This window comes from Pogona vitticeps, chromosome 5 (genome assembly GCF_051106095.1).
Source record: "Pogona vitticeps strain Pit_001003342236 chromosome 5, PviZW2.1, whole genome shotgun sequence".
In the NCBI taxonomy this organism is placed as follows: Eukaryota; Metazoa; Chordata; class Lepidosauria; order Squamata; family Agamidae; genus Pogona; species Pogona vitticeps.
The window spans coordinates 130,197,778-130,222,084 of NC_135787.1; the positions used below are offsets into that span (position 1 = coordinate 130,197,778).

The 24,307-nt window shown below is 38.9% G+C and overlaps 1 protein-coding gene and 1 long non-coding RNA gene across 2 annotated transcripts in view; both read right to left on the reverse strand.

The window, feature by feature from the left end:
* CPED1 (cadherin like and PC-esterase domain containing 1) overlaps positions 1-24,307 on the reverse strand; it is a 131,770-nt gene that overhangs the window by 32,809 nt on the left and 74,654 nt on the right. The window lies entirely within an intron of this gene.
* Positions 15,340-16,289, reverse strand: LOC144583250 (uncharacterized). Its single transcript, XR_013536947.1, has 2 exons — positions 16,165-16,289; positions 15,340-15,478 (listed from the first exon to the last, which is right to left on the reverse strand). It is a non-coding gene; the product is annotated as an uncharacterized LOC144583250 (long non-coding RNA).

Sequence of the window (24,307 nt, forward strand, 5' to 3'; positions counted from 1 at the left end):
GTCACAGCACATTGACAGAACTTGAAATCCACTTATGTTGCAGAGATACAATTCCTACAGACCTTTCTCACTTAAGCGCTCATATTCACCAATGAAGCCAGTATTTACCTTCTGATGACTATTCAAAAAACAAAGCAAACTAATGTGCTACTAAAAGAGGTAAGAAAAGCTCAATGATATAACAATGGCATACCTTCCAGCACATAATGTACAATTTGACCCTAGGTAAGGAAGCAAAATTACAGCCCTGTGCATTCATTAAGCAGAATCTTTCTTTGTGCAAAAGGTGCCAAGGCTGGAATCATTGCAACTGTCCTTGTTCACATCTGTCCCACTTAGCTAGGGTTGCCAGATACATGGGTACCAAAAAGAGGACATAGAAAGACTAAAAAGAGGACAGAGGAGGACATATTGAATGTTTCATTTGAATCATTCCAGATTAAACCTGCAATCAATACAATTTTATTACAATAGCTGCCAATAAATGTCTCTTAGTGAACCAATTCAATTGAGGCTTTTTTTTTTCAAAATACCAAAAAACATTATTTAAAGAGCCAATTGTACAATTATTACCTTATAATCTTTATTAATTACATGACATATTTCTCGGAGGAGCCAACTTTTTGGAGAAGATCTTCATTAGCAATCAGATATGCATACAACTGTTCAGAGGTAATATTCTTCAAATTGTACTTCTGACTGGGAGCAAAGCAAATAAACCCAGACCCACCCCAGCTCAGCTGTGGGATCCCCTGGCCGCTCACACTCTGCACAGGCTCAGAGTCAACCTTGCTAATCTGGATGCCCAAACAAGGCTCCAGTGCAGGCAAGGGGAAAGTGGCACTGGGCAAAGCTGAACAGGACAGCCTCCCCCCTGAGGATCATAAGTTCAAGGCTGGGGAGTGTGGGAGTTGGAGTCCCCAAAAGGGACTTTGAACACACACAGTCCGGGCACTCGCCTTCCCATCGATGAGCTCAGGTGCTGTTTGCTCCTGCCTGGTTTGGCGGGCGGTGCTCCGTTCGTGCTACCTTTCTGGGCTCCACATGGGCTGGGTGGGCATGGTGGATCGCCAAGTAGCCATGGCGATGGCAGGAGGGGATAAGGGCTGCGCTCTGGTGCCAGCAGCAGGTAACGGGGAGCTAAAAGACAGGGGGAGGGGGGTCCTTCCACCTCTACCCCTTCAATCCAAAATTATAACATAAAATATACAAAAGGTGGACATTTTAAAGGTTTTTATCTTTGCCTGCCGGATGGAGGACATTAGGCTAAAATGGAGGATGTCTCCTTTTGCCGGATGTCTGGCAACCCTACACTTAGCTCAATCCTCAATGTCAACATCTTGTGTTGGGGGTTCTGAAGAGACTCTACTTATGTTTATGTTTACTTGAATGTGAGAAGAACCTTCTCCCCACACCACACCACACCACACCACACACAGCAGGATCAGAGAGCCTGATAGGGAATACTAATACTCATACTCATAATGTTGAGTTGATTCTAACTTGTAACAACTATTTAAGAGGTTTTTCTAGAATATAGAGTTCTCAGAAATGTTTTACTTAAATCCAAGTGCATATAATTAGGTAGGTTCTCCCCTCCAACTTCTGGCCTTGCCACTCAAGCCAGCACAATCAAGAAAGGAAGAGACAGCTGGGAATGCTGATGATAAAACTACTGTGTGGAGTCCTATACCCTTTGTATGCATAAACATATCCTGTTTGGGCCTAATGCCTGAAAAAGGGAATACAGTACCAAGGAATCATAAATACAAATTACTGCCCCTAATCAAACAAACAATCAAATGGAAACAGTTCCTCCTATGCAGTTTCTTTAAGGTTGCTTTGCTTCAGATAGATGAGCCCATCTTTTGATGTGCAGTAATTAATTCCTTTAAGTCATTTTTGTGTGTCACTGGAAAGCTGCTTTAGAAAGCTGTTACTTACATTAATATATTGCCACAGTCTTTTTCCCATAGGAGTTGCAATATACTTGCATAGTCGTTGTATATAACAGAGGTTCCCAACCCCAGTCCGCAGCCCGGTGCTGGTCCATGGCCTGAGCCGGACCGGGCTGCCGAGACAGACCTCCCCCCCCCTGCATGCACTCACCCCTGCACAGCTCGTTTGCGGCTGCGCATGTGCTCCAGCACATCTGTGCAACCCCTGTGCTGCCGTTTCTGCATGAGCATGAGCGTGCATGCACCCAGACAGGCACTGTGCACCATTTGCGCATGTGCTCACTCGCACTCACGCACATGCGCAAATGACAGCACAGCGTGCATGGCTGCGCGCTTGCTCATGCAAGAACACGTGCACTTGTTTGTGCATGCACGTGAGCGCAGGGAGTATCCTGCCTTCCCCAGCCGGTCCTAGGATCGAAAAAAGTTGGGGACCACTGATATATAACAATTATATCCATATCTACACATTCAGGGTATGCACAACACACTGTAATACAATCAAGTTGTCTGGCACAGATGATCTTGGTATGCACAAATATCCCCTATATTTCCATTTTAATTAAGCTTGGAACTAAATTCCATGTTTTGCATCTGGACAAAAGCCACTTCATTAAGAATCCATTCTAACAGTGTAACAATAAACAGCTGAAATATGTTTTGTCCTTGTGTTCAAATAATGTGTTCTATTAGCAAGTCCTGCCATCAAAAATACTTCATTTGAAAAGGAACTTCCAATACATTTAACTCAAAAAAGAAGCAAAAAAGAAATTACTCTGTGCTCAATTCTTCCAGTAAAAGAGAATGACATTCTACTGAATAAGACTACACTATTAAAACTTGAAAATAATCACTGGAATTGTTTTGGTATGCCAGTAGGTGGTTTAGAAAAAAAACTGCATTTTTAAAAAAATCCAAACTAACAAATTGCCTAGCTGAAAGCTTCATTACATCTAACACTGGATTGATACCAAGTCTAGGAAAATAAAACCTTTTCCTATGCGAGTCTTCCCAGTTTTAGATGTTTTTTTTAATAACTCATACATCAAGGCAAATGATGGCTCTGCAGCTTTTACAAGCTTCAACTAAATACAGAAGAAATTTCTCTCAGATATAATCCCTCTCTGCCAGGACATCATATGGCTGAAAATATGTAGTTTAAACCACTGTTTTGGATTATATCTGCTCTTTTGACTTAAATCAAAGCATAGCTGTTCTCTCTTTTCACTGGTTTGCTGATTAACTGATGAAGCATTTATTTTCAAGCTCCAAGTTTCCTTCTACTACTCAAATCGCATCACACATTTCTAAAAGATTAAGAAATCTTCATTATCACTCCTGCCTTTGTCCCTTCCAGTCTCTCCCCCACTGCCCTCAATTCATGGCAAAGAAGTTTACTCAGTGTTCATAATCATAAACTGACCAACACTTGGGAATGTCATCTTATATCTGGGCAACAGCTTGGGTGCCAATGCTGACTGGAGGCTTCTGGGAATTGTTGTCCAAAAAGGTAACGCTCCCAACCTCTGGTGCAGACCCATAAATTTGGTAAGGCACTACAGACAATCTAGATGTGAGTTAAATGGCAGCTTTGCTACATTTCAGCTTCTGCTTGCAGAGCTAGTCAGATCTATTGGCTGAAATCCTGTTGCACGGTCACACAAATGGTGTAAATTTGAGGCGAATTGCCAAATGTTAAGAAATCTCCATAGACTTTATCTGTTGCGCAGTCATTATGCAAGCCATGCAACTCAGTTATGTAACAGATACCATCAACAAAGATTTCTTAATTTATAACAATTCACTTCCAGAAGTTACACTGTGTGCATAATAAAAGTGCAACAGGATTGCAGCTATTATGTACCAAAGTAGGAAGCTGATTACAAAAGCACAGGAATGGAAAGCAGCATAGCTGTGGCATGCTGCCTTTTACTGGATAGTGAACAGAAAATAAGTTGGTTTTTCCCATATCTCAGAAAAGTATATTTCACAGTTGCTTTATCGTTATCTTTCTTCAAAGATAGCTTACGGCTGGCTTTTCATCTTACAAAGTTGGTCCCAAGTGAGGAGCACCATTAATGATATTAATATACAGTAATGCCGCTTTTTTAAAAGCATACCAAAACACCTCCTTTCAATTGTTATATTGACAACAGTCTCCTCTCAGTACATTTCTACTATACTGTATGTCAGTCTGGGGTGAGAGCCATTAGAGGGAAGGACTAGAACTGCAGGAGTGTCTAATCCCCATGAATGTAATGGCATTAAGACCTGAACCTCACTGGATGGCCTTGGGATGAGCAGTTAAAATGCTAGCATTTGTTGATTATGTGGGATTATTATGTCATCTGCCATCTACCTCAAGTTTCCTTTTGCTATCTGAATATATCTGCAAAACTCAAGCCACTTGGGGTAAGGGAAAGGAAGTAATCCTCCTAAGAACTGTTTATTGTGATGAGCTAATTGTTGCAATCTAAAACATACTGGCTTAGATTGATCTTGAATGGTTAATTAAGAACAGTTAGCCCTGCTACTGCGAGTCAACATTCATGACTACCACACTACTTGGGCCATTCACAGTCTGTCAGCTAACAAGCTGGCAAAAATCATCCATGTCTTGGTTACACTGAATCTTGGCTACTGCCATATGCTCCGTGTGGCGCTATCTTTGAAGAGTGCCTGGACCTTCAGCTATCATAAAAATGCAGCAGTTAAGCTGCTAACTAGTTCATGGTATCAAAATCACTGAAAGACCGGCACTGATTGTCTATTGTTTCCCAGGAACAATTAAAGGAGTTAAGTTTTAAACTTTAAAGTCTTTGATAGCTGAAACAGACTAATACGGCTATCTTTTTATTTCTAGTTGTGGTCAAAAAGAATAGTGTACAGTGGACCCTTGACTTACAGACGGCTTGACTTACAGACTTTTTGAGTTACAGACTTCTCTGGCCGCAAAATTTAGGTTTGACTTGCAGACTGAGATTTGACTTACAGACCAGAAAAAAACCAAAATGGAACAAAAACGGCCTGTTACGGGATTAATCGGTTTTCAATGCACTGTAGGTCAATGGAGACTTGACTTACAGACTTTTTGACTTGAGAACCACCTTCCAATACGGATTAAGTTCTCAAGTCAAGTCCCCACTGTAGAGTTGGAAAAGAGTTTAAAAGGGGAACAAAAATTCTGAGAGAGCTGGAGCAACTACCTATGGGACTTTTAACTTTAGAAAAATGGCAAATAAACTTCTGTGTGACAGAGTGTGTAAATTTGATCTCTCTCTCTCTCTCTTGTAATACAGTGAGAGAGCAAGCAATAAACTTGTCCAGTAAAGCTGAATGGTTGATGATTCAGGGCAGACAAAATTAATACTTCTTCACATAGCATATAATTAAATCTAGCAGTCTGCTATTGTAAGATGTGGTTGCTGTCACTAATTCTGAGAGTTTTAAAGGAGACGTTAAATTCATGAAGAGCTGAAGGCTATCAATGGCTTGTAGTCTTGATAGCTACATGTAATACTTCCAGAAACAGAAAGGGCGTGCTTCTGAATACATTCTCAGGCTGCAAGTCAAACCTAAATTTTGCGGCCAGAGAAGTCTGTAACTCAAAAAGTCTGTAAGTCAAGCCGTCTGTAAGTCAAGGGTCCACTGTATTAGTTGCCTGGAAACAACAGTGAGCTCATGCCTTGCTGGTAGCTTTCCACAGAATGTGCTTGGCAGCTGTGAGGAAACAGGATGCTACATTGTGCTTTGTTTTTTTTTTTATTCTGTTTTAGTGTTGATTTTGTTTACCATTTTTAGAATGATATTTGTCTGATTATTTTTATATTTAACGGGCTTTAGTTTTTAATTATTATCTTTTAATAATGTAAGCCGCCTTGGGTCCTTTTTAAGGAGAAAGGCAATGCAAAGCATTGTAAATGAATGAATGAATGAATGATTGAATGAATGGATGAATGAATGAATGAATGAAGGAATGAATAAATACATAAATAAATAAATAAATAAATACATAAATAAATAAATAAATAAATAAATAAATAAATAAATAAATAAATAAATAAATAAATGGCCTGATCTAGCATAGCTTTCATTATGCTTTCTAAAATGAACTGTTTTTCTAGATAGTATGGGCAATAGAGGGAGGAAAGCAAACCAAACTGGAAGCTCCCATGGAGACAACGAAATAATTGTTTGGGCTTTGGAACACAGATAATAACTATAACCCAGTGGCTTTGAAAACCTGGGTCCAAATGGCTAGATATATGTTCTGAGGCCTACTAAGGCATCAGTCTGTCCCAGGTGTGTGGTGAGAATCATTCTCCTATACAAGGCAATTTACTGTATAAATGTTTAGGATGTTTAGAATATATAGCTTTAAGAGAGTCTTTGGAACAGAGTTTTGAGAAATTTCAGAATCTCATGACTAAATTTGCTGTTTCTTTAAGATCAATGTTGCTTCTTTTTTAAAGGAACAGTTCCATAAACATTAAAACTCTACCAAACCAAGCATATCCACTATAGGCAACTAGATAGGCATTACATTTTTGGTCATAGATATTATATTTTGCAGATGAGTTTGTCTTAAACGATCGTTCTGATCCATCTGCAGAGTTAAATGGATAAGAACTTAATTACCGTTCTGAAAACGAGCAATTGACTTAGATTCTCAAACATCAATATTATCTTCCTTTCTTGATCATATTATACCTGATAAAAGTTTATGTTAATTCTGAGTCCTAGAAATTAAAGTGCATGCTTAAATTAGATATCTGGTAATGACAAATCAATTTAATTCTGGTAAGAGAGAGAGACAGAGAGAAAGAGAAAGAGAGAGAAAGTTTGTGTGTCAAGTAGCTTCCAATATATGGTGACTCCCATGAAATGGTGACCTCTAAGAGGTCCTATTATAAATCACCCGCTCGTCTATCATATTTGGTCTTACTCTTTTCTTCTTGGCTTCAGCTCTTCCCAATATTATTGTCTTTTCCAGTATGTCTTGTCTTTTAATAATATGCACAGAGTACAATAGCCTCAGTTTAGTCATTAGTCTGTAGGTTCAGGCTAGATTTGACATAGATGAACTTATTTCTTCTTCTGATCCATAAAATCTGTAAAATTCTCTTCATATTTCTAGACACTTGAAATGAATCAAAATTTTAAATCAACACATTAAAATTATATGGATTGTCTTGTCTGAAGCTGAGATAGAATTTACTTAAAATAATATAATGTATTGCTTTAATTCAACCCTTTTAAGCTCCTTAAAAGTAAGACATTGAGTTGTTATTTATAATACCATGACATGTAACTCATTATTAACACAATTATATTTTATCTGATTGCCCTACCCACAGATAGATAGATAGATAGATAGATAGATAGATAGATAGATAGATAGATAGATAGATAGATAGATAGATAGATAGATAGATAGATAGATAGATAGATAGATAGATAGATAGATAGATAGATAGATCAAAGTTTAGAAAAGTTACTTTTGTTCCAACTCTCTGAATTTACCAGCCAGCATGGCCAGTTGATGACCATTTTGCCCATGGCAACATTGTTGGAATTATTAGCAACCTTCATATGTTACCTATGTATGTTGTCTTTAACCCCAGTTCAGAAAGGTCCTTTGTATGTGGCTGGGAAGGACCTTTCTGGACTAGGATTTTTGTCCGTCACTCCAGTAGCAGCCAACTGTTTGCTCTCTGTGTCAAAATTTTAAAGAGAGCCATGCCTTTTCACGCTTTCTTTTGTCACTCTTTCTAGACACACAGTTAGAATCAGCTATGTACTCGGAGAATAATTGAGTTGGAAGAGTGCTATAAGGCCATCGAGTCCAATCCCCTGATCAATGCAGGAATCCAACTCTAAGCAGATCTGGCAGATAGCAGTCCAATTTTCCCTTTAATGCCTCCAGTGTTGGAGTGTTCACTACCTCCTGAGGTAATTGGTTCCATTGTCATACTGCTGTAAGAGTTAAAATGTTTTTCCTCATATTCAGCCTAAATCTGGCTTCCTGTAGCTTGAGCCCATTATTACATGTCCTGTAGGATGAGCAAGAACAGCTCCTGCCCCTCCTCTGTATGACAATCTTTCAAGCATTTGAAAAGTGCAATCATATCTTCCCTCAGTCTTCATTTCTCAAGGCTAAGCATGCCCACTCTTTCCAGTCCTCTGATCATCCTTGTTGCCCTCCTCTGAACTTGCTCCAGTTTCTTGGCATTCTTCTTAAAGTGCAATGTCCAGAACTGGACACAGTACTCTAGATGAGGCTTAACCAGTGCTGAATAGAGCAGGATTAGTACCTCACAGAATTTGGAGACTGTACTTCTCTCAATGCATCCTAAAATCGCATTTGCCTTTTTTGCAGTCACACTGCACGGTTGGCTCAAATTCAGCTTTTGATCTACAACCATTCCAAGATCCTTCTCATTCGTAGCATTACTGAACCAGGTATTTCCCATCTTGTAACTGTGTGTTAAAATGAAGACAAAGAATTTCTTAGATCCAGAGAAAGATCATGAAAATGAATAAAGATCAAGAGATCATAAAGTGTACATGTCAGTATCATGGTTGGCATGAACTGCATGTGCCCTCCTCTGTTTGAGGTTGCTCTTTTTCTGCCACTAGTGCAACAGATTTCACGAAGTCCTTGTAAGCAGGAAGCCCTGTTGCTTCAGACAGGCTGGTTTCCAGTTTATGTAACTGCAAGTTGGAGGTTACATGGAGCAAATACAGAGCATTCTGACTACTTTGGTTGTGCAATGAGAAATAAAAAGTACATATCATTATTATATTCAAGGTAAATTAAATAGGAAAAGAATGTATTGGCTGAATATCCTGAGGGATTGGTTTGGATGCAACATAATATCATCGTTTAGGGTCACTGCATCCAAAGTGAAGATGGACACAATGATGGCCAGCATCTGGTAGAAGATGAGGAGGAGAAGGAAGAAGGAATGCTGGACATCGTTTAGGACTTTCTTGACCATGGCCTAACAGCACAGAGGCTACGAAGCTGGGCTGACAGTATTTGGGTCTGACATTACTTATTTCTCCCATCACTCCTCTTCTCTCTTTTTTTGGCTCTTCTGCTTTCTGATTTCCATTAGTATAGCAGTTTTGTTGGGTGATCTGGTGGTGCTGGATAATCTCCGATCCACAGATCTCATCCTGTCAAAATGGGGCTTGTGCAGTATAAGAGGCTTCTGTTCATTCCAAACCCACTACAGCTGGTATATATTTTCAATTTGGCTTACATTGCTATTCAGTTTATTTTCAAGTGCTTCTGCAGTGAATTCCTTTTTTTCTTTAATACAATTTTGAAAACTTAGAAAATTATTTTTAAAAAATCAGTTATTAAAGTTACTATACAGTGACTCTTCTCAAGTAGTTAGTTCCTGTCACAATTACACTTTGATAAAGTAACTCTTTGTTTTCTATTTTCTCATGTGTTACCTATTTAGTTACTTAAAATTCTTTCTGAATATTGCAAGGAACTGGCCTATAGTGTACAACATTCTTCTGTGCACGGTTGCTTCTACGTGCACATCAGAGCACAAAGAAGCAGCACAAGGCACAGCATAAAAAGCACTTCATGTGATAGTCATCTTCCATTATTTATTGAAACCATATCCTTGTAACTATAAAAGTAACTGAAAGGAGCAATTGTATTTCAAAAGAAGTGAAGCTTTCCTTTGTTATATAATACAGTTAGACCATTATTGGGAAAAGGAACTTATTGCAGATAAAAGTTATTTGCAACTAGTTACTTCCAAGCTTTTCCAGAGATCTCCTCCTGTGTAACAGCCACTTCATTTAGTTATTCCATTCATGCTGCACATGATTATATCATGATCTTTGGAATAAGTGCAATTTCCTTTAAAGACTTTAAGCCTTCACAAGTCTCAAGGTTACAAAAAGATAAAAGCATTTTTCTAATCATATGTTTGCATACTGCTGTGCTTTGTGAACTATATGCAGAACAGTTTCTACATGAATATGCTTCTGTTCATGGCCTCCGGCTTAACACTACATTCAGATAACAATGAAGAAATTCTGCATATGATCCTAAGAGACAAAATGCTTTCTGTCCTCAACATATTTCATTCCACCCCCACTTTTTTTTTAAAAAAGCAAACCTAGACAAGAGTTCTATCAAACACAGAGAAAAAGATTGTTGTAACTTTTAAATAGCCTTGATAGTTGTCTGCTTATTATTCTGCCATATTACAGAAGCACAGAACTACACCAGAGTATGTGCCCTGCATGGCTCTCTTTTTAACCCCCCAGTCCCCCCTGGCCCCCCTTTTCAAAAAACAAAAAAAATTTAATTGGACTGTTAATCAAATAGGTTATAGGTTTCTCTCCCATTGTTTAATGTTGAAAACACCAAATTCTCCATTCCACCAATACACAGAGAGAGGGGTGGGGGTGGGGGGGGAGAGACTTCTTACCACTTCAGCTTGCTAGCTTTCTTTCTTTCTTTCTTTCAGGGTTGGGCTATTTTGTGTAAAACCCCTAGTGAGTCCCAGGGCAGAAATATAAACCCTTCATCTACTAAAGGCACCCAGCCCCATCTACACTATGATTGTAAGAAAAGATTAATGACTCAGTGGCTGGAATTCTTTTGCCAGTCATGTGAGACTGAGGAGATATGAAATGCATTATGCTGTCAAAAAATGTGCAGCAGACAACCAATATGCAGAGATGGGTGCAGATATTTATTTACTCTCATTCACTACATACACCTTTTTCCCCTCCTAACTCTCAGCTGCCTAGTACCTCATCTTCTGAGCCTTCTTGTCTTTTGATATTGCTCTTAAACCTCAGGTTATTTCACAATATGGCGATATTCATTCATTTAAGGATGGATGAAAGAAGCAGTCTGCTGCGTATTACTGCGACCTGGTTGGGTGAGGGAATGACACGGACCAGGGCCCAAACTCTCCTATCTAAATGGGACTGGAAGAGTCTGAAGTATCTGTTAAATACCAGCACTGTATGTATGCTGTTCTTAATATTGCAAGTTTTTTGTAGCTCTAATGGTGTTATTTCTGAGATCTGCAACTGCTTATAACAGTGTGAAATTTCTTGATATTGTTCCCAATGACTATGGGGATCACTGAGGTGTGTTTCATCCAAAAGCAAGATGTTTTGATTGCCTGATCTCTGTATTTTTTTAGTTTGTCAAATTCTTTATTTTAAACTTTTGCATTCCCTGGACATGGTGGCGCTGCGGGCTAAACTGCAGAAGCCTGTGCTGCAGAGTCAGAAAACCAGCAATCGTAAGATCGAATCAACGTGACGGAGTGAGCTCTCGTCGCTTTGTCCCAGCTCCTCGCAGGATGTTATTGGCTTCTAGTATTCCAAGGTATTTATAATTTTCACCACTTGATAGTGATTTTATAATATCACCATTTTTAACTAACTCTATTCCATCTAGTTTTTGGATCTTGCCATGTTGTATAGACAGAGATGCACATCTGTCAGTTTTAAATTTTATTTGAATATCTTCACTATTTGCACTGTGTTTAGCAGTGATTCTATCTCAGTGAAACTTTTTACATATAGTTTTAGATTATGCATGTGTAACAGATGATCAATTTTTCCTGCTTGTTCCAAAGTATGGTAGCCCAACCCAGTTTTATTTATTGACATGGCATTAGTGAGAAGTTAATAATAATAATAATGATGATAACAACAACAACAGCTCCTCATTAATCCCCTGATGATGATGATGTACCAGTAGAGACTCAACAATATTTTTAGCTTTGAAAATAGTCTTCTTTTCATCATTTTAAAGACATATAATTGCAGCGCAATTGTTAAGAGACTGCCATGGAATTCTGTAAAGCACATATATGGAAGACTCAAGGCTAGAGTTATGGTGAACCACAGATGGTAGAATGTCAAGCCTGTGCTAACTATCCAAACCTCTGTGGGCTTCTGATTTACTGTGTTAGAATGTCCCCATTTCTCCAACATCAGGGACTGTTCTCTACATGCAGCTGAGAAAATGTTTCACATATACAGACCAATGCTGCACCTTATGAACATAATTACAAAATCTCTACATTTTGTTCACAGAATTCATAGCAAAACCTGGAAGAGTTACTATTATGGACCACAAGCCCTAGAATCCGTAAGCCAGCTCATGCTGTTCGGGAGACTTCTGGAGGTCAAACTGAGGAATGAGGGAAGGATTTTGATGTGCCATGGCTGAAGCAGCAAATAATAGGGTAACCCATTGCTGAAAATGTTCTGAGTGGTTTATAGAAGCCAGAAGCCACTGTTTGACTACTTGGATCCTGTACCCTTTACATAGTTGTGGGTTATTTTGCTGCACAACTTGTTCACAGCACAGAGCATTTTATGTGTCTTGAATCTACACCAGTTCAGAACCACTGGGCAACCAAGCTCTGGACCTCTAGCTGCATCACAGTGCCTCACACTCTAGTGAGATAATGAAAACAAGGCTGTGCAATACACAAATAATGAAACCAGTACAGAAACATATTTAAGATTTCTAAGTTATGTTGCAGCAACAGATATATTGGTGAAGGAGAAATATATCACAGGGATGAGTATTAAATGTGACTATCTTGCCCACAGAACTGAAGCCGTTGTTACAGATTTGTCTATTGCCACAATGTTATCACTTTCTCACATGTGGATTGGCATTTAATTTCGTTGTATGGAGGTACAATGACAATAAAGTAAATTCAATATTGATTTTTTTTTTTTTACCAAAGATGGCCTAATGCCCACAGATGAAAAAACCATTTCCACATGGGAAACATGTGGTGGTAGAAGAACAACATTTATTTGTATTATAACAACAATCAACATTCAGTGTCGGAAAGCAGCAGCTGCTGCCAAAACAATTTCAGGTGTAAGTCCTCTCCTGTTATACAAAATGTCTTCAGCTAGTGAGTTATACGTTTAAATCCTGACTTTTTAACTATTCCATTTCATCAGTCCCTAAGGGAAGCAGGGAGGAGATAAGATAATAGTTCATTTCAGGCATGTTAAATGTATAGTGGAATGTTACATACAGCTATAGGACCGCTTTGAAGCACTTTGAAGATATTAGAGTAGTTTTCCCCTGATGTATATTTGCCCATATGGATGGACTTGAGTAGTTCTTCCTATTCTTTCATTTATTCAGTTACAACTTACTGCTACTGAATATACAGTTTAAACAAGTTACTGCTGCTGCTGCTTTGCTAGGCTTGTGGAAGGCAAACAATGTAACATCCAGTTATTTCTAGCTGGAAATTAATGAGTCACCATTGAGATCCCTTCGGTGCACATACTTAAGAATCCCAAAAGAGACTCATCAATTGCCAGCTAGAATTACTGAATGCTATGCTGTTTGCTTTCTGGATGTGTAACAAAACAACAGGATTTCAACCAATATCTTGCACCAAATTTGCATGAATAAAACTTTTAGAATTACCTTTACTTTTGTTACATTCTCTGTTTAGAAGCACACAATACTATGCATGCTTTTCTAAAACCCTGCAAAAGCTCCTTGTGCATAAAACTCTCTTCACCAGCTCTTGTGAAATGTGACAGGTTTGCTCCTCTCAGAAAGATGTAACCATGCAAATTGCATCTATTTCCATTTAAAAAATTAAAAAGATTATTGGCATTTCTCTTTGGGATTCCCTCTCCCTTCAATGTCAGTACTTGTCTGAAATTTTACAGGCATTATCTCCTCATAACAAACTACAATGCCTGCAGACTTCCTCTGGCTCTGAGAAACAACTGGGGGTGGTGGTGAAATATAGCCATTTGTTGATTCCTAATGACACTAAGTCTGCTACAGGTGTGCTCATCCAGGACCAAGCACAGCAGATGGAAAGCTGGGTGCAGCACTACTCTGAGCTATATTCCAGAGAGAATGTAGTAATCAAAGAGGCACTAAATAACATTGAGTGCCTGCCTGTCTTGGAAGAGAGACAGTGAATCAACTTTAGCAGAAGTAAAAGCCTTCAGCAAGGCACTTAAGAAAGAGAACATCCCTGCTGAAGTGCTATAAAGAGATAATCACCACCCAGCTGTATGAAATCTTTTGTCTTTGCTGAAGGTGGAGTACCACAGGACATGAAGGATGCAAACATTGTCACATTGTATAAGAACAAGCAATCAACATTTATTTGCATTAGCTACCGTATTTTTCACACCATAAGACGCACTTTCCCCCCACAAAACAGGGGGGTGGAAAGTCTGTGCGTCTTATGGAGCGAAGAAAACAGATTATATTTTCCTGTTTTCTTCTCCTAAAAAATTGGTGTGTCTTATGGAAAGGTGCGTCTTATGGAGCGAAAAATGCCATAGCAAAGTAAGTATAAAATCGAAAGAGTTACAGAATTTATTTTAGTTATCAATAGTAACCCAGATAATCCTGATCTTGGAGTAAGGTGGTATATAAACATTGATTATCAACAAAGAAAGTTCAAAGATCAGAATATGATAAGCAGTTATATAAAAATTACAAGGGGTTGCTATGTTAAATAATGGTACTGAGGTGACATGAGTAACCTGTAGCTTAGTAGTCAATAAAATCCCAAGGCCTCCCTTAGAATGACCGCCTCTAGAGCTAAGGTCAGCTTTTAGTAGATAACTTGCAAAGCCATTTAGCTCCAGCTCTTCCCTCTCCCAGGTTTCCTGAAGAAGTACATACAATATCATGTTTTCCAATAGAACTTTGGAAGGAGGAGGTCTATCACCTTCCATTGCCAGCGAGCGATGTTCTAAGAGAGAAATGTCAGCAAGAGGTCTTGTTGATGATTCGAAATTCAGTCAGAATTGAGTTTATCAGAGGAATGTGTACTCTTTCCAGTTATGGAACAGAAGGGTATATCGTGTTCTTGTATGATTGCTTGGTTTGTCCACATTGTGTGGACATGCTGGTGAACTGGAGAGTTGTCCCCTCAAGCCACTGTATCAGTGTAGTCTACTACTATCTTCTTGCTGGGTGGAATTTTGCTTCTTTCTGGGGCCTCATTTTCCTTTCTGGATATCTCAAGGGTGGTGATATCTCCCTCTGCAGGTTCAATCCTCTCCATTGATGGACTCTACCTGCTTACATTTGACTTCATGGAAATGACATAGTTGGATGTACCAATTGCATTCTTGATAACTTTCTCAGGGGAACCAATTTCCTCCTCATCCAGTTGTCTCATTCGAGTGCAGGTAGGTGGAGTCATGATTTCTGGTTTTGAAATGTGGTTCCAATCACTAGAAACTTCTTTTAGAGCAGGCTTTTTAAACAAGGGGTTTAATTCTACTATGACCCGATGTTGTTTGGTACATATCTCTTCCCTCTGAAATTCTTGATTTCTTTTTGAAAAGTCTATTTCTCTTTTTCCTTGTTCTTTTGTCTGTGTCCCAATGCTAGGGACATTGGGTACTGGTTTTAGAATAGTTTTTTTTTTCCACTAAGGGTGTCCTCTGAGATGGTCTGACTGGGAGTATGTTCATTTGATCTTTCTTTCATTGCCCTTATTTTTATTAAATGTTCATTTAAAAGTTCAATTCTGTTGATTATATCGTTCTGTGCATCACAGGGTAGAGCTTGGAAGGAGCCTCAGAGATTTTTTTCATCTGGTTCCAAGGATTCTGTGTGTTCCATTACCTTCTCCCTTGGCTGCTGTAGGTCACTTTCAGCCAACTCTGCAACTTTTGGGTTTTTCCCTGGTGGAAATCTCCCCTAAGAAGTGTCATTGCAGTCCAAATTATTAAGGTTAATGCTGCCCCTTTCTGTAGCTTGAAGACTTTCAACATGACCTGATGTACAGAACCCCAATGGCAAAGGTGGAACATGATTCTCAAAGACTCTTACCACAGATATACCCATTATAGTCAATATGTCCTTGTATTCATACATCCGTTCAACTGAGTTCCTTTTTGTGAATGTGAAAATTGCACAAGCATTAGAGCTTCTGCGGTATATATAGTCTACCAATATAAAATTGGCTAAGGTAAAAGTTCCAAAAGAGACTGATTCTAGCAAATTTAGCAAGAGCAATTTATGCTTATATTGTGATATGAATTCCCTTGGCTTGGGGAAATTTAACAGCGCTAACTTTTGTCTGTTCAAGACTAGTTTCCATCCCAGATCTGTTTTGATCCCATCTTGTGATGGTCTAGAATTCTGTAGAGCCAGACGCCGAGGATTCTTGGTAACTTGTTTCTGTGCTTGAGCTAATGTTCATTCTAGAGAGTGAGGGAGAGACTTCTCTGCATTAGTATAGAGATGAGCAAGTTCCTCTGGATCTACTTTATGATTAACTTCTCTGTTTGCATTGTGCTTTTCTGTGCTGAGTTACTATCCAGTAATATAAAAAGTTTCTTTAATTATCTTTTTGTATGGAGCTGGTTTGGGATTTTTTATATTTTTACTTTTCTTTTTAGTGTTTATTATTTTCCTTCTAGCAGCCCTTTTCTCACATGCCTTTTTGCATATCAGTTTGGTAGTAGAAGCAGCCTTTGGACATGATCTATTTTTCATTTCCTCTGAGCCAGATTTTAATCATAGCTTTTTGCAAATCTCCACCAAGGTGGTTAAAAGTTTGTTGGATTCATTTAGGAAAGTTTTCTTTGTATGTCCTCTATTATGTAGCGCAGCTGGCCTTCAACTAACAGGCTGTCCCGGCCCTGAGTTAGAGTTGGGGATTCTTCTTCAGCTGCACTCCTTTTATCTAAGTTCAACATTGAGGGTTGTGTCTTCAATTCCTCTCACAGACTGGACTTATCTGAGAACTGCGTTATCATTTCGGGTATCCGGTTCTTAACAAGAGAGTTCAGTGGCCAATTTAATAGGGCCATATTAATGGACCTATTAAATTTAATAGGCCCAATTTAATAGGGCCCTTTTTGTACCTTTGAGGTCCAAGGACCAATCCAGACAGGAGCTGGTGGGGTATGATTCTCTGTTTTCCTTCACCATTACATTCTTGCTCTCAGAGAAGAATTAAGTGATTTTTGTTTGCCTCCACTGTTTTAAAGGGGAATTGGTAGTTGTCGGAAACAGACCAAGGGATTTATATCCCTTTCTGGTTGAAACCATTCTCATTGCCTATATAAGGCTTCTCTTCTCCTCTCCCCACTCTCACTTTCCTACTCCAAACTTGAGTAATAATGCAGCACAAAATGTTTCAGGCAAATCTGGATGTTTCCTGATAATCTCGGCAATCTCACAGTAGTTTTATCTCCTCTCCTTTCTTTGGCCTTGAGCTCTCCTGGGGACTTTTCAGGTTGAGGGAGGCGGGTGAAGAGTGTAATTCAATCCCCAATCAGTTGCACAACAATATTTTCAAGTCACACAGGCCTGAAGAAGCAGCAAAAATGGTAAACGAATAAATAAAAACTTCTTTGTAGCAATTAAATTTAAAAATAAAAAGATTAAAAAGAGTAAAATAGGATTAAAAAGCAAGTGGAGCAGAGCACAGCAAAACCGGCAGGATCTATTCTCCACTACATTATGCTTAGGGAAACGAGGTTTAAACAGCAGTATGCGAAATGTCATTGCGAGAGGACCAGCTAGCTGTCCATCCAAAGCCATCAAAAGGAAAACAAGGTCAACATAAAATGACACTGCCTTGTAAAGGTTTTCCTAGCAAACTAACACCTGAGCATAGACATGTAAATACTGATAAGAAAACATTGGGGGAAAGACCTAGAGTACTACAATGCGTTTATAGCAAATTGGTGTTCTCCTAGATTCCTTCATCAGCAACCTGCCTAGGATAGCAATTAGTTCAAAAAACTATTTGCTAGGTTAGCAGGTGTTCACGGGAACAAGTCAAAATATAAACAAGAATTTGCTTCATTATGAGTTTGTTTACTTAGCAAAAACACTAGAGATACACTTAGAATATTTATGGGATGTGTTTCATATTGCAGCAACTTGGTCTTGTAGCAAATTGCTGGAAGCATGCCTGCTGATTGTGGAAAAATAAACAAAAGAGAAAAATGTAAATATAGGGAAGCAAGAGGCAGCAATGCACACATACTAGATACCAAGAGCACAGATACTAGGCACCAGGCACTGGAAGCAAGAAGCAAGCAGGATACGCAGTATCACAGAGGCAACACATAGAGAACGTGGATTTCCCTCCATAGATTCAAACTGGCAAATGGCAATGGCTTGGCTGAAGAAACCTAATATGTTTCATATGTATCTAGATATGGTAGAAGCTAAAGAATGTTCAAAATTATAATGTCTTTTACTTTTTAGTGATGTGTTTTAGAGACATACTCTCTAAGTATTCCCTATAAAGATATAAGCTCATGTATTTTTGGATTAAAACATGATTTAAGTTCGTATCTGCAATTTTTATAGCTAAAAGCTTATAATTGAAATATACAGCATTTTTCTGGTTAAGTATTTAACTGCAACTTAAGTTTAATCTTAAGTATTTTCCTGCAAGTTAAGTTTAATCTTCATATATTTTAAAGCATTTGTACCTACCTATACATAGGTGTAAGAATGATTTTTAAGTAATATGCTGAAACAAAAGTCAAGTTTTCAACAATTTTGAAGTAATTTTTGTGTTCTTATCCATAGAAGTCATTTAGATGAATAAAGCACTTAGAAACAGGCAAGCTGGTGTTGCCTGGAATCAAACAATGAAACAACTTTTATTTTGATACCCAGGTGACCATTGATATGATTAATACAGTTATTTGATTTCACACTGGAATTAACCCTTTAAGGGATAGATGTCAACTGTGACGGACCACTACAGACTCAAACTACCAGTGAGTTGTAAAGTTTTACAGTGCTCTGAAGCCATTGCTTGAGTGTGGTCCTTTTGACCTTGACAACTTTAATGTCAAAAACACATCAGTGTTATTTCCATTTGCCTTTAAAGTATCCCTTGCTGGTTTTATCACTCCCTATGGTTTGCTTCAAGCCTTTCAGATTGAGTTTAATACTGTTGCCCTGACACACACATACCCAAAACGTTCAGATGATTTGCCAGGCTAGTGGAAGTCAATATTTCCATCCTAAACACATCTGATTAAACTAATCGACCAAGCAATCAAAACAAACATCCAAACACTTATTTCAGTTGGATCTGCATGTGAGTAAGCAAAGCTAGGGTTTCACTCCCAGCCTTCATTATAAAAAGAGGCTAAAGCACATTCAAATAGTTGCTTGGCTGAGTTTGAACAGGAACCCTTTCCCTTCCATCACCAACAGTCAATGCACTTCTGGCTGTGAACTGTGAACCAGTGTTGCATAGATTACTATCTTTTAGATAGTAAAAATCTTCCCTTTTCAGTGTTGCAGGCACTTGCAAGGAGGAAGTTCTCTTCCACTCTTTTTGTCATCTTTCTTCCACTGCTCTCTTATTTCACCACCCCTGAGCTAATCCTGCTATTGTCCCTATTAGCAAGTTTAAGCAGGCAAGCTTCAAACAGACTAACAGTGGGTCACAAGGTTTAACGGGCACACAGACAATCATCTAAATTACATTTCTAGGACTGATGGACCAGACAGGCTTAGAGGGTAACTTTACCAGCTTTCACTGTTAATCAGAAAGGATTGTGTGTCTCCCAGTGTGTATCTGCCTTTGCCAGCCTCCCTGAGGGGCTAGGCCACTGGGCCTGATTAACAAAAGCAGCTGCATTAGCTTTCTTCTCTCCTGAAGTTCGTTCAGGAGGCCCGAGTGACATGAAAGGCAAATGTGACCGCAGCTCAAACACCAAGCACTTGTTACTGTGAAATTATCCACCCTCAGCTTGCAGATTACGCTACTCAGCAAAACAGTTGTTGCCAATTTTCATGATCTGTTAACACTTGGAAACGTTCCATAGTGGCAGATCCTCTTTCCCCCTTTATTGTCTGACTCATCAAGAGGAAAGTGCATCGGGCTACTTCACATTGTCGGTGGAGCTCAAGAGTGATGACTTGGGACAAGGCTCAAAAGGTTTCAGTGACTGCACCTCCTAATTCATAAACAGGGCTTCATTTCTAGAGAGAAGCAGTGAGCCAAGCAGGTTGGGATGGATGAAATTTATACTCATAGAAATGAATACATTAGTTTCTTGAAAACACACTAATCAAACAAGCAAAAATGTGGAGAATGAAGTAGCACAACAGAGGTCCAAACATTTGGCTTACATTTTGGGTCAGTATGGCTCCACTATTTAACCAGAAAACTCAGCAACTCTAACAAGTGCAGAGATGGGGAAAATAGCTTTTTGGGCTGCAGCTCTGAGAAGATCCTATTGGTCTACTGTCATTGTTCCTAGTTGACATTAACCAGATTGGAACCAACAATTACTATACTGGATTATTCCTCCTTCCCTGCTCCCCCATCCTTTTCCAGCATGTTTTGCTTGGAAAGGAGTGCAAGCCAGAACTCAGGTTAGTCGTATGGAGAAGAAGCATTTTGATGCAGCCACTTTATTTCTGATTTTATAGGGCTATGGCGGGAGGGCATCAAAATATCTACAAGTGGGTGGGGATTCAGAGAGTAAGAACTGTGGATTTAATTAAAGGCCTTTATTCCCTCTAGTAATATAAGTACTGGTATGAATGTGGGAACTGCCAGTAATGTGCCATTCATGTGAGAGCAGTACACGGAAATGTAGCTGGCATGTGTACAGTCAATACTATATGAGGAACTGAAAATGGCGGGGTCATCCATCGCTACTGAATTTTATATGTGTCAGCTACATATGAATGTGGAAGGCTGGTAAGACAGGTATGTCCAATTTGTCCATTTTGTCTTTAACGTGATGGGTCTAATCAAGTGAAAATATCATCTTGTCTAGCCTATTGTGATGCAGCAATAACAATTTAAGGGGGAAAAATTTAAAAAACATTAAAAGGAAAAACAGCAGTGCCCCACCACCCAAAATCCACATAGACACAAATTAAAATGACAGCACCATTCACATCCACAAAACCAAATTGAATGGAATCAATTTTAGAGGTGATTTTAAGAAGCCACTGCTGGCCAGTTGAAAGAAACTCACTTTGCAGCCCATATAAATCGATTTCACCCTTGCGTTGTGTGAATGACAAAATCTAAATTGATTTAAATGACGCTAAAATTCAGTTCTTATTATCCATGTGACCACAGTCTCAGTCTGAGAAAGTGGGGAAGAAAATAAGCACATGAGAAGCTTAGAGGAAACCTTTTGAATTTGGACTGTTATCGTCAGCTGAAGAGTCACATAATTCTATTTTCCTCAGCTTTATTACACTTGCTAGAATAGAATGTTCTTTAATATATTAATCAGAAAAAGGTAGATGGGGGAAGGAGGGGAGAGGGCCACCTGGAAGTTTACCAAACACTTGTAAAAAAAAATATCTGAAGTGTTGTATTAGCCAGGATCCATGACATGACAGGGGACTCCATTTTAATGAAGAGTGAGATCATAGCTAATTATAAGGACCTCATCTCTGCATCCAGAACAGAGGAGGAAAGGCTAAAAGCCATAGAAAAAGGAGAGCTTAAAGGGAATTTAAATTGGCTAAGAGGAACACAGAGTTAATCCCTCCTCAGCCTGCAGGTCATTAATGAAAACAGTCTGCCAATGTTATTTCATTCATTTGTGGTCAACTGCAAAAATACATTCAGCATTCTCAAGCATAGGGACTCCGTGGTTTCAGAGACCTAGGAAACAGTTGCCCCCCCCCCAAAAAAAACCCTCAACACAAACAAATAACAGAATCCGTCTAGGAAAGCAAGCTGTCCCTTTAAAAACATGGACAACTTTTCCAGTATCAATAAATTAACTGATCAAACTTGCATAAACCTACATGAGCATCACCTCAATATTTCTGAAGTAAAAGAACATGCTTTCTGGATCAGGAACAGAATAGAATAACATGCATGTTGGCACCCAATTCACACATACTTTGTTTGATGCCCGCCTTGGCAATGGTGTGATAGTCCTTATTCCTTGCCATGCCATTGCCAGCCCAACACCTTCAGTAGTATGGGTATGCGAAAGGGCTTTGACTCTTCAGCTACTCATCTCAAAGCCTTTTTGTCCAAGCCAAGAGGGGAAGGAAATGGTATATGTCAGTTGAAACAGAGAACAGAAAAATGAAGAGGTTAGGGGAAATCAAGACAGGGAGAGGAGGAAACTCAATTTACTTTTCTAAAATGATGCCTGATTAATTGGGGGAGGGGGCTTTTGAAACAATTTAGAAAGTTTTCAGTCAGTTGATAGTTTCAGTTAATCCATTAACTATTTTAAGGCCATTCTCACTCTCTCTATTCTTTAAAGGTACTTCAGTAAAATTTTAGTGAGGCTTTAACACCCTCAAATGTTTCTAAAAGAGAAAAAAACAGTAAACTGTCATTTACAGTTATATTAAGTTATGTGTGGTTGTGTGGTGTCTTTCAAACAGCGGTGCAGCATCTTATGGTTTTGTTTTTACATTGCCCTATTATTTTTGCTATTATGTTCCAGAAAATATATTTGTCTCAACTTATGTTAGCTGAGATCTTGATGGGTTTTGTCTTTATTTTTTTTAAAGTTAATCTTCTTTTCCCAGTGCCACACAATTCAGAATCATGATCAGTTTTAGAACCCTCATGAACAAAGAACAGATCTAAAGTTATTATATACAATGCATCTGATCTGAGTACCTCCCATCTATTTATTCCAATATGTGTCTTATGCAGCAATAAGAAATCTATTTGGAATATGAACATTTGGGCCTCAAGTAACAATTGCAAAGCTTCTTCTGTACTTATACAGGAAGTCATATTTTAAATAATCATTTAATTTGGCACAAACTAAACCTAAAATTGGCACCTTCTTAGTATGCAAGAAACACAGTCTTGTAAAAGAGCACAACTCACACAAGGGGAAACTGAAGCAGCTTAAGATGCCATCGTGGCTCACCGGTTCATCTCCTGACTAATTTGCTTTTAATGAGGATATTATAGGCACTGCAAAAAAGAGAAGTAACAATAATTTGGTACTCTTAGGGGCTGCACGGTTTTGGAAAAGCACACTTCTTTACTGAATAGCCTTGAACTTAATCCAGGATTACTCAAATGCATGAGAATTGTTCGCAGACTGGAAACAACATCCCTAGGTCTCCCTTTGTATTGTAACCTTCATCACAGTATCAGCTTGCAGTGAAACCTGAATATCCTAACGGGATTAGACATGAAAGAAAAGAGTCTCAGGATTGGACTTTCAACTGAAACCCCGCTGTGAGAAAGACCACGCCACTGTCTTTGACCTTTCCCTTCCTTTGCATGAGTCCAGTTGTGCCTAGTCAAGTGTCTAAAAGAAGAGCCCATCCATTCGCTCCCTGTTTATCCTTTTGCTCACAGAACAGGTGTCTGGTTACTAAAAAGAAGAAAGCATGGAAGTCTCTGATCTCTAGCACAGGCAAACTCAGCTAGCATGAGTAATGTATTCCAGAACCCCTCCTCCCCAAAACACACACACACACACACACACACACACACACAGAGCTCCCTAAGACAATGAAGCTACAAAGAATGTTGTGTGTCTCAATCAATTCAGATCTGAAGCAAAATAGGAAGTCATCATTAAGTATTTTGCATGTTTCTTTTCTTTTTTTCCTTTGGGACAATTCATCACCAAAGGGATGTGGCTTCATTAACATTACCATCGTATATTGGCTGGGATTCAAAGAGCCAGTTCATGCAAGCCCAAATGTTTGGCCAGGCATGGTGGGATTTCTGCCTTTTGGCCATTAAAATAGCAGGCCTGTGTGCCATAGACTTCTCTCCTTTGGGAAATCCTTCCTTTTCAAAACACTTTGCACCACCGGGGGGGGGACTGACAATCCAGGAGGCCCCATGTGTGCATAAGAAGTCATAACATGTTTCAAATTCCCTGCCAGATGTTCACAGTTCACATACAAGTCCTCATTTCCATCTTAAAATTTCTTCCTAAATTAAAATACCAACAACAAAGTGATTTGAAGAGAAAAGTTGTTCTGACTATGAAGTGCATTTAATCAAAGTCAAGCAGTTGAAGCGGGGAACCTTTCCATTACTTGTTTTTTATGTGCAGAGAGAGTTGAGGCAGATAGGAAACTACTGGTCCATTACACTCTGTACTGTCTGTCCCAGCTGTCAATGCAAACCCTGGCTTTACAGAATTTAAAAGAGAATGTCTTGCCTAGGGTACCCGGAGACACTAGGAACTGTAATTGGGACAATTTGGATGCTGAGAACATGGAGTGCTTTCTTGTTCTTGGGATAGAATGCAGAACCATATTCCCCCTTCTTGGCACCATGTTAAATTATTTGCTAAACATTTCCCATTATTTTTCAAAAGTAACTTGTAACATTTACTTGCTGCTCACTGTT